The following is a 12,189-nucleotide window of genomic DNA, read 5'->3' as shown; positions in this document are numbered from 1 at the left end:
GAAAGATGATTGATCATTAAAGATCTGACTTTGTTCGAGAGGATAAATTAAACAGGTGATTATTTTTTTAGTTTGTGGAATAATCTATAATAAAATTTTAAAGGTAACCACGAAAATAATAGAGTGTATAAATTCCAAAATGGAAGGTGGAAAATTAGATTAAGAATATAAAACTCAACCCAAAAGAAGGCAATAAAGAAGAAAAAAAGAGCAAAGACAAAGCAAGTAAATAGAAAATATTATGCTACAAGTAAATTCAAGTATAAAATTATGACAAATATACATGAAAATACAAGTGAACTAAACATTCTAGACTGGGTATCTATCTAGAGACACATATTTTTAAATAGAGCAATATACTGTTTAAAGAGACAGAGACACACCTGGATATGAGCAGAAAGCATAAAGATAAAATACAGAGAAAGATATGCCAAGAAAACACAAATCAAAAGAAACCTAAGATAACTACAAAATAATGTATCACACAAAAGGCATTTTAAGCTAAAATGCATTATTAGCAATAAAAGGGTCACCATTTAATAATAGAAGGATCAATCCTCCAAATGAATAATACCATTCCAGATAAGTGAGTTTCTTAAAATAGCTCCTACATATATAAAGGAAAAAAAAGAGCCTGAAAGATTTATAGGATAAATATTCAAATCCAAGAGCTTAGTGAAACATTTCAACACATAAACATGAAGATCCCATCAACCCAATTAACAAGCCTCATCTAATGAACATGTAAAATGTGTTCCAACACATTCTTCTTAAGTTCATATGAAACAGTTACAAGAAGTTGAAAGGTACTACGCAACAAAGCAAATCTCAACAAATTTCAACAATGTGATGCCATACGATACAATCAAGTAAAACAGAAATAACAAAAAGATAACTAGGGAATACATTTGGAAATTTAAAAATAATTCTAAATAATTCATAGGTAAAAGAAGAAATTATAATAATCCCAAAAATACTTAGAAGTAAATGAACAAAGTACCTGTACACTGAAGAACTTTTACATTGTTAATATTTACAGTAGAAATTAGCCTAAATACAATAATACTTACCAAAAGCAGTACGAAAAACAACAAAATAAATACTAATAACATGGAAGGAAAACAGCATAAAAATAAGAACAGAAATTAATAGACATCAAAATTGCCAGTATTTAGAGAAAAGTTTAAAATTTTAGAACCACATGAAAAATTGATCAGGCCAAAGAGAAGAAAGTACAAATAAAGGGAAGAGGCAAACAAAAGAGATTTTAAGGGTTATTTTTAAAAATGCCCATAAATTTGAAAGCTAAAATATATTAAACAAATTTCTTGAAACTAAGAAGTTACGAGAACCAATCTAAGAAGAAAAAAAAAAAAAGAAAAAAAGAAACCCGGAAGAGTTCCTTAACCACTAGAAAAACAAAATCAGTAAAGTATCTCTGTAAAGAAAACACCAGGCTGAAATGACTTTATGGGTGGGTTCTACTTAACTCCTGAAGAAGAGATAATTCAAAGCTTACAGAAATAATTTTAAGAAACAAAAAGTGGGACCATAACCCCCAAATTAAGCCAGTATAATCTTGATACCAAAAGTAAGTAGGACAGTATAAGAAAGGAAAATCATCAGTCAATTTTACTTATGAACAGATAGAAAATTCTAAACAAAATAAAGGCAAACAGAATCCTGCAATGTATTACAACAGCTACAATGCATTATAAACAAAAATCTATAGCAAACATATTTGAAAATGAAATTTCAAAATAATTCCTTCTAAATTCAGGAATAAATCAAGATTATCACCACTTTTACTCAGTAAGACAACCAAATTTAACAATGAGAAAGAAAATAAATCCTATCTATGTATATATTACATGATTTCCTCATACAACCAACCCCCCCAAAAAATCTGAACACAAATGACTGCAATTAGTAACTAATCAAACCAAGATATCAAAATACAAGATTTATATCTAAAAATCAATTATATGTCTATGTACTGGCAACAGACAGAAAACTAAATTTTAGGAAAGATAGTTTATAATATTAACAAAAATAAAATCCCTAGGAATAAATATAAGAAAGTGTAAGATTTTTTTTGAATAAGATTATAAAGGACAAAAAAGACATTTAAAGCCCATGTAAGTAGAGAGATACAGTGCTAATGGATAAACAGACTCATTATGTAAATATATTGATTCTTTCCAAACTGATCTATAGATTTTCCAATTAAAATAGCCAATTTTTCTTTGTAATACTTGACAAAGGGACAAATAATAGGTAAGACACACTGGAAGATCAACAAGGTGGAAGGACCTGTCCTACCAAACAGAAAGGGATCAATGCATACACAGAAACTCAACGCAGCTGAGATAGCTGAATGCTACAAAAATCTTACTCTTCCATATAGCAGAGATGACTCTGGGAAGCTGCTGCTCATCAGAGAACAATGTTCCCCGACACCCTTTTCATTTATGCAAGGCTACATGACTAGTTTAGGCCAATGATATAGGAGTTGTGATATCGTTTTCTGACCAAGGTGTTTAAGAAGTTGGCATGTCTTCTCTAATCTTTTCTTCCTCCATGTGCCATCTGACTACAGTGCCCTAGTGGATGGTGGAGAAACAAGAGGAAAAAAGCCCGGACCTTTGAATTATCAAGAGGAGGAAAGCACTGACCCAAACCAGTCACACTGCATTAGCCCACTGAAATTCAGGAGATTATCTTTTATAGCTGTTCTGTGTATTCTAAAACATTTGATATAGGACAGGGGTTGCTACTGCAGTTTGGTGGGGAAGAACAAATTATTTAACATAAGGTACTAGGATAAAGGACTATTTTTATAGGGAAAAAAAAGAAATCAAATCATTCTGTCACACCATTCAAAGACTCACTTCCTGGTGGACTGTAGATTTAAAGGTGAAAAGGAAAAATTTAAATAACTTTTGAAGAAAATATTGGAGAATATGTGCATGATCTTAGGGTAGGGAAGAATTCTTTATGTAAGACTCAAACACAAACCATAAGTAAAGATTAATAAATATGGCCACATTAAAATTAAGAGCTTCTACTTTTAAAAATGTATCATTAATAAGGTGAAAATACAACCTACAAACAAGGAGGAGATATTTATCATCACAAAGCTGACAAAAATTATTATGCAGAATACGAGGGACAGGCAGTTACCTCACACAACAGAAGACACGAGTGACAAATGTAAAAAGATGTTCAACGTCACTATTAATCAAGGAAATGTAAATTAAATAAGGCAGCACTTTATTAAGACTTCAGATAATACTAAGGGCTGGTAAAAGTGTGGAAGTATGTGAACTTTTATACACTAATGGTTTTACAGTCATTTGTGGACCATTCTGGAAAAGAATACTGCATCATCTTGAAGTCTGTACATACACATGATAAGCCATCAATCTCATTTTTAGTCACTGACTCTGAAGAAATTCTTGCTCGTGTGTACCAGTATCATATACAGTAATTTTCATAGGAGTACTATACGTTAGAATAAAACCTGAGATCAAGCCACCTTCCATCAACAAGACCATAACTACAAAGTGTCATATATTTATATCACAGAATACTAAATGGAATTCAAAATGATGAAACCACAGCTGTATTTGTGAGTGTGGATGAATCTCAGAGAAAATGATGAATTATAAATGAGTCAGAAAAGATTACGTGCATTACAACATTTATATAGAGCTCAAAAACACACAAAGACTATTTGTGGATACATATGTATATAGTGAAACAATTTTTTAAAGGAAGAGAATAATAAATACAAAATTCACAAGAGCACTTATCTCTATAGAAGAAGGAAAAGAGTAATATTTCACAGGAACACATGAGACTTCAACGTATTGGTCCTATTCTATCAGCTAGGTGGTGCTTGCAGGTGTGTTAATTTTATGACTCTATATGTCTTATAAATACACATATATATTTTATGTACAAAAATATTATATAATAAAATATTTTAAAAGTGAGTTATAAAGCAACCTGTAAAGTACAACACCATTTTAATTTTCAAAATACAGGTCTATGTATAGAAAACACCTAAGAAGGATATACTCCCAAATGTTAATAGTAGTTATCTCTGGAATGCAGGATGATTTAATTCCATACAACTCAAAGAAATTAAACACAGTACAATTCTCCTTACTAAATAAAAACAGTATCAGATGAGGCCGTTAAAATCCTGGCAAGAGATAACAGAAGAAGGTATAACTAGAATAGCAATAAAAGGAACTTAAGATTTTGGCAAAGAACTCAGTGCCTCATAGCAACTACACAATAACGTCCCATGTGTGCATTGCATTCTGTAGTACTTAAAAAAATAGAACTATTTGTTAAATCACTCCCAGAAAAACTCATTTTGAAGTATTTGAAGCTCCAAGTCAGCTCAGCATTACAATTTTAGCAATATTAAATCAAGGCCAAGTTGATTTGGCACCTTTGGAAGAACAGACACTAGGAAAATGTCTCGAAACCACCTTACAATACCTAAACCTAATCCAGTCTTTACAGCATTTTAGTGCAATGCTCTCTGAGGACCTACTGCATAAAAAGCAGCTTATCAATGTTTAACAGACTTCAGTACAATGTTGAATATAGGATTACAAACAAATAGAATCACATGAGATAAAATTGTTAAGTTCCAGACCATTGGCAGCTAATTGAGAAGAGGGGAATGGGAGGAGATAATTTCTATATTTGGACCAACAAAAGTAAAAATAAAGACTCTTTAAAAATCAGAGCATACATATAAGATTTATGTCACATTATTCCTTAACCTCATTTTAGAAAAGGATTCAAGAAAATGGTTCACCAGTATAAAAAAAGAGCATAAGAGGAGCTGATCATTACATAGAGAAAGGCAGCAATATTAAGTACTTTGTTGTTGTTGTTGTTCAGGCCTAAATTCAAATTTAAAGAATTTTACCAAAGGCTTTTTGAAACAAAAGACTTCTGGCAGTACAGCTGAAGAATACAATTCTTAACGATAAATGCCTTGAGGCTTAGAAAGTTGCTTAAAGGAACATCTTAGACAAAATGGAATATTCCTATAATAGTTCCATGAAACCTGAAAAGGATGAAAGGCAAAGATCTTCCAGTGAAACTTCTTTTATATTTCTTTTCAGTCTAATATTGGAAATTATTTTTCCTTCTCATCAAAGCAAACTGCAGTTTTCTTCAAGCCAATGTTTCAACATATCATTTGACTTTCTCACTTAAAATGACATTGAAGAAGACTTCGACAGTGAGAGATAAACTAAAAGAGTATCACTGAACCAAGATGTTTTTGGAAAATTGTTAGCTAATTCAATTTAAGTACAAACTGGCAATTTAATTGTACACACAGTAAACACCTCCTGCAGCCCCCCAAGAGGTGAATAGACAAGGGAGGTACTGCTCTGTTCTTCTACACCCAATCTGGAATTGGTTCAATCAATCAAAATCCCTTTAAAATTGTATCAAAACTTTTGATGGTTCTTGGGGCGCCTGGGTGGCTCAGTCAGTTAAGCATCTGCCTTCGGCTCAGGTCATGATCCCAGGGCCCTGGGATCGAACCCCCCATCACATCGGGCTCCCTGCTCATGCTCTCTCTCTCCCTCTCTCAAATAAATAAATAAAAAACCCCTTCCCCCGCTCATGCTCTCCCTCTCAAATAAATAAATAAAATCTTTTAAAAAAAGTTTTGATGGTTCGTATGGCAAGATCAGATATCCTAAAATAGTTCAGTATTATTAAAAAGTGAAATAAAGGAGATGAATATAGCTGCAAATATTTTAGATTAATGATATAACTTTACATTAGAAAAATTGTAAAAAGAAAAAAAAGTGTCTTGATGGCTAGAGTTATCTCTGGTGACCTTCAAGTTTAATCTTCATGTTTTATAGGTGGAACTTTACTTTCTACAAAGAAAGAACAGGAAAGCTTTCTGAAATGACAAGGATTTGTTTTCCCCTCAGTGACCTATCACATTCTTTTAAAGGGAGAGAAAAAAAAAAAACTAGGTCACTTTTCAAAAACCTGGCTTTAACCTTTTAACTCTTTAATATACTCAAGGTACAATTTTTTTTGAATTTTGGGATATGTTCTTTTGTGAACTAATAAGAAACTACTCTTTCCCCTCACAGTGTCACATCTTCATTTTTAATTAAATGCAATTCGATGTGCGCATGCTTTTAGCTCACATATTCTATTTTTTCCTAATGATTGGGAAATATATTTACAAAACTCAAAACAGGATCCTCAGAATGAAGAAAAAGAGGCCTTGAGCTGGAAAACTGGTTGTCTCAATTGAAGCTCCACATACACATGCCTTATAACTAAGTAATTCCTCTCTTACGTACTTATCAGATACAATTCCATACCTATGTTCATGTAAAAACATATACTAAATGATAATATAGTGAATGCTTGAATGCTAATAGCAACACTATTAACATCTATAAACTGAAAACTACTCAAACAGTAGAGCATATATAAAAATTACAGCATATTTCCCACACTGTAATACTACACAGTCATGAGTACGATCTTCAACTACATGCAATGATGTGCACAAGTCTCACAGGCATAATGTTGAACAAAAGAAGCCAGACACAAAGGAGTCCATCGTGTATGATCCCATTTATAAAAGTGACAAAAATAAGAAAAATAACCTATGCTGTCAGAAGTCTGAACAGTGGTTTCCTTTGGAGAGTAAGGACTACCACAGAGCAAAAAGGGAGTTTCAGAATTAAAAGCTAATTTCCTAGGAGGGTTCCATGTGTGAAGAATCAGGGAGCTGTCCACTTATGATATGTGTACCTTTGTAACAATGGAAACACCTTATCTTAGGCTTTTTTTTTTTTTTTAAGATTTTATTTATTTATTTGACAGAGAGAGACACAGCAAGAGAGGGAACAAACACAAGCAGGGGGAGTAAAAGAGAGAGAAGCAGGCTTCCTGCAGAGCAGGGAGCCCGATGCGGGGCTCAATCCCAGGACCCTGGGATCATGACCTGAGCCGAAGGCAGACGCTTAACGACTGAGCCACCCAGGTGCCCCATACGCTTCTTTTAAGGAAACAGTAACCATCTTTACGGTCTAAAACTCTGAGAATTGATGATTATGTGAAGGCAAAAGCAACCTGATACACAGTCTCTATGAAAGATCCATTCATTCAGGCAATGGCCAAAACTTTAGCATTAAAGGTAACACCATGTAATAAATTCAGTCCCGTTCTGAGTGAAAATGGATCCAGCAAAAAAAAAAAAAAAGTTTCTTGAAGAAGACTGCTACATTTTCAAGTAGACTAGAAAGAACCTTCCTTCTGTGGACCCTTAAAAAAGGAAGAGATAATCTTGTTATGTTTCTTTGTTTTAAAGAAGTGGGCAAAAGTTCAAGGTTGCTGCTGCTGTTCTTTTTAAAGTACTTGCTGCTAAATCCTACTGAAACCTCTTTTGGATGAAAATGTTTTCTTTCTTTTCCTACTGATAACTATAAATTGAGTTGAAATGTCCCAATAAGGCAAGGAAAGTCTCTCAAATGCAAAGTGTTTTCAATGCAGATATCACAAGGAACATATGCCAAATCAAACAGCATCATAAAAGCCTGAATTCACTAAGAACATTCCAACTTGAAAAGTTTATTTTTAAAAATGCTCTCAAGCCAAATGTAAGTTTGCATACATTAAATGCTTTCAGCAATAAGAGAAAGGGTTTTGTAATTCCAATGAGTGAGATCTTTGAGCCAAAGCAGAACAAAAAATAATTTAAGATTCAAACATTTACAAAGAGTCTAACTTCTTGGGAAATATTACAGATTACAGAAAAAGATTATGTTACTATGGAAGAAAAACTACTAATTCTTAAGATGAAAAAAATTCATTTAGTATTTGACTTAACTAGATGTTCACATAAAAGAATACATCCTGAGCATTCAGTCTTCACCCAAGTTTGTAAAAAGAGGTGCTCTGTTTGACAGAGAAATGAAATACTAGTTACATCTTTTTTATGGGACCTAATAATCTTCCATGAGTAAAATACAATGTAGGTATAATTGAAGAGTGGTAAATACGTGTTTCAAACAAAAAAATCAAAGATGTTACAAGAAAAATAAGAAAATACGGAATAAAATTTTGTACAAACTGAAAATGTCATTTTTAATTTTTGATAGATTTTTGAAAAACAGTAGATTGGAAAAACACAGAAGTGGAAATAATCTTTTCTCTCTACTTACATTACACTCAAATTTCTATTCTGCTAACCCAGCAGTGTAACAACATCATACTATACTACATACATACACAGGATATGATTATTAATAATGTCTATTATTTTTAATTTCTGAGGTTTAAAGATGTATTTTTTCATGAATCTTCATTGAATCACACTACATGGTAGTTTGTTGTGTTATCTTCTCACAAGTCAAGAAAACAGTTTATCCTTTTCTCACTCTATTTTTTTCAGGTACTTCCCCAGAATATTTTAGAAAAGCTAATTTTTATTAGGACCCTATTGTGTTCTTATGGTAGAAAATGTAATGCCAAAAGAAACACAAAGATGGAACCCCTCTTGCCCTTAAAAAACTTCCATATCAATGTGGGGGGGAGGGAGACAGGGGATGTGTGTATTGGCAGGGGGAGAGTAAGGGGGTAGATCAACTACAGTTCAAAACTTCCAAAAAACTAGAGACTACCCTAAGAGTAGTATAAAATCATTTTTTTCCCAATAGTTGCAATCTCCTGGAGAACATACTCTGTTATTTCCATAAATCCTATGTATACTGAAAGGTCTGGCACACCCAAAAAAAGTATCTGCTAGTGAATCAGTGAATGAATCAAGGAATCTATAAAGAATAGTGACAAAAAGGAAAGAATGGACAGAAAAATTCAATGTGGAATCAGTTAGTTCAAGTCATCTTACATTAATCAAACACATTCTAGATCAGGGGTATCCCTTTAAACGTAGAATGACAAGGAGGGTGCCTGGGTGGCTCAGTTGGTTGAGCATCTGACTCTCAATTTTAGCTCAGGTCATGATCTCAAGGTCATGAAATTGAGCTCCACATCCAGCTCCCTGCTCAGTGAGGAGTCTGAGATTCTCTCTCGCCATCTCCCTCTGCCTCTCCCCCTGCTCACAGGCTAAATAAATAAATAAATAAATAAAATCTGTAAAAAAAAAAAAAAAAGGTAGAATGATAACGACTTTTTATAGGGATAGGGGAGGGTCTTCATGAATGTGAGGCTACCAGCGTGTGGCAAGGGGAAGAACAGTGAGCTCATCTTGCACCTCTGCAGGGTGCAGTCTGTTGATGACTTTTAGGACTAAAAAAAACCACAGAAGATTAAGTGAGCCTTGCAGTGGGGGGGGGGGGGGGGGGGGGGGGGGGGGGGAAAAAAAAAGGGGGGGGGGGGGGGGGGGGGGGGAGAGAGGGGGTCATAAAACAATGGGTTCGAGGGGGATTGGTTAGAGACAAAGAGGCCAGGTAAGAATTTCCTGAGATCACATATCCACAAATGATACAAGTTTGAGTGGTTACTGAGATGGAAAAAGTGGTAAGTGAGCGGACATAAAGCCAATGCAAAGAAAGAAGCTACAAAATGTGACAGAAAGACTATGGAGGTTAAAAAAGAAGTTAAGATCTCTCCAACACGGTAAAGAAAGAGAAAAATTTGTATTTATCCTTTGCACATTTTAATTTCTGGCAACTCCTGTGATTATCTGTAGCAGCAGAAACACCTCCGAGTATTTGCTAAGAGCAGTTTTTCCAGGGTCTGTTCTAGGGACAATTTTTTCCCTGTCACCATGGCAACACTGCCAAAATAAATTATCTAAGTTTCATTCCTTACTTCAAACAATTTAGTGGCAAAATACTGGATAAAGGGAATCATTATATTTAAATATATATGGATTTCATTTTGTATAAAAATGCTTTCTGTTAAAAGGGTTTCATGTTGACTTTTTTCTTTGGTTCATTGAATGACTGATTAATGAGTACTACAGTAGATATTTTGGATCAGTTACCCCAAAGACATTCAGGACCCCCCTTTTCTATTGTTTTCCTTTAATATAGAGGCTAAAAGCTAATATTTACCTTCCCAGACTTCCCTGCAGCTAAACGTAGATATATCCAATTTTTTGCCAAGATACAAGCAGAAGTCATTTGACAGGAGTATCAGGAAAGATTCTTAGCACGGATAGACTCCTCTAGTATTCTCTACCAGCATCCTTAACCTTTTCCTTTCTTCTTTTACCCTTTTCCCTCATATCTTTCCAGAATGTGAACACAGTATCTAGCTTATTGCAGCAATTATGTGAACATGAGGATGAACTCACAAACTAAAAAACAGTGGTACAGAAAGATGGAAGAAACTTGATTTCTTACTGGCACATCAGTGCTTAAATGCCTGCTTCTGGATTTCTTTTCATATGAGAAAAATGTATCTTTCTTTGTTTAAGCTACTGATAGGTTTTTTAATGCTTTCAGTGGAACACATTCCCAAAATTGCCCATCATATCTCAGAACTCATATATACAAAGACGTGTATGACAAAATTTGTATTCTCAGCCATGAAAATCTTATAATATTAACAGATACTATTTATTGAGTGCTTAATTTTTATAAGGAATGTGTTAAGCAATTTACATAAATTACCCAACATAAGCCTCAAAGTAAAACTGTGAGATAGATACTCTTTTATATCTATATTTTAAAGATGAGCTCTTTGAAGTAGAGAAGGTTAATATGCCTTGTAATATCTTAAAAACACTGAAGCCAGATGAGAACCCAAAGAATTGTACTCCAGGACTAAAGGTTTAACTACCATGTTGTAATATGAAGGAAAGAAACTCATTTACAAATAGTTAAAAGTTTATAAAATACAATACACTAATAAAAATAATACATGGGTGAAATGTTTTGAGGATTTTAAAAAGTATGAAGGTATTCTAACTAATGTAAAAAGGGAGATTACTGGTTCCACTGTGATTGTTGAAAGAATAGCAACCTTTTCATTATGAAAACTACAGATATCTAAGATTTGCTATTATGATACAATTTTTTTTTACTGCTAGTTCAACTGATGAGCCAAATTGTGCATTATCCACTAAGGGGCGCAGTATAACATGACGTTTACAAACTGAAGTTCTAGCATCAGATGGACTTGGGTTTCAATCTCAACTCTGCCACTGATGAGCGTAGGAAACATAGCTTCAGTTTCCTCTTCTGAAAATGGGGATTAGAGCTTTGTTATCTAGTTGTGTTGATGTAAGCACCAAGTAAGTCAACTTCTGTAAAGTGTCCCACACAATGCTTCTCAGATTATAAATTTTCCACAATCACTACCTCTAGTAATAATTAATAATCAATCATATCGCTTTATCAAACATAAACATAATAAAATTTATGGCCTGTACATTTTGAAGGATATAAATGAAGGTTAGTTTTTACCTGTGACCTTAGTTTATATACATGTGACAAATCTTAATGTTTTCAATATTTACTGATTAAAAAGCTTCCCAGCATAACAGCTAATACCATAACATTTTAAAGCTTTAAGAAGAGTATTAAATATTTAAGAAAAGTATCTCTGTCCTTACAAAGCTTCCACTGTAAAAGAAAAAAGAAACTATACTCTTTTAGCCTTTTTTCCCTTAAAATTACAAATAACTAATACTATTTTGTAAACCTGTTTTTTAATGCTACTTTAGCATAAGGGAGATGTATTCTAGTACAGTGCATCTTAACTTTCAGGTGTATTCCAATGACCAAGTGATCTTGTTGGACTGCAGATTCTAATTCAAAGTCTGGGGTGGGTCCTGATATTTCTGTTTCTAATAAGTCCCTAGGTCACGTCCAAGCTGCTGACCCATGGACCATACTTTGATTAGCAAGACTCTAATATGAAACTTGGTAATGAAATGCTTAAGTGACAATATACTATAATAATTTAAAAGTGATGAATTCATACCAAAAATAAATAGGATAACCATGGAGAATACCCATTTAAACTACAACAACAACAACAAAAATGTAGGGGACACAGGTAGTAAGCGGAAGACATAAGACAGGAAAAGAAGGGGAGCAGAAAAAGGCAGAGAGGCAGCGATGGCAGGGAATGTGGATGTGTAGCTGGATTCAAAGGGAATAAAGCAGGTTATGAGAAAGGGAAAAGAGAGCATAGGGG

General features: G+C 33.7%; 1 protein-coding gene across 1 annotated transcript in view; it reads right to left on the bottom strand.

Moving 5' to 3' along the window:
- The window catches only part of IL1RAPL1 (interleukin 1 receptor accessory protein like 1), a 1,353,569-nt gene that overhangs the window by 826,844 nt on the left and 514,536 nt on the right, over positions 1 to 12,189 (bottom strand). The gene's annotated exons all lie outside the window — the stretch shown is intronic.

This window comes from Phoca vitulina, unplaced genomic scaffold (genome assembly GCF_004348235.1).
Source record: "Phoca vitulina isolate PV1807 unplaced genomic scaffold, GSC_HSeal_1.0 scaffold35, whole genome shotgun sequence".
Classification (NCBI taxonomy): domain Eukaryota; kingdom Metazoa; phylum Chordata; class Mammalia; order Carnivora; family Phocidae; genus Phoca; species Phoca vitulina.
This window is presented reverse-complemented; position numbering and strand designations above follow the sequence as displayed.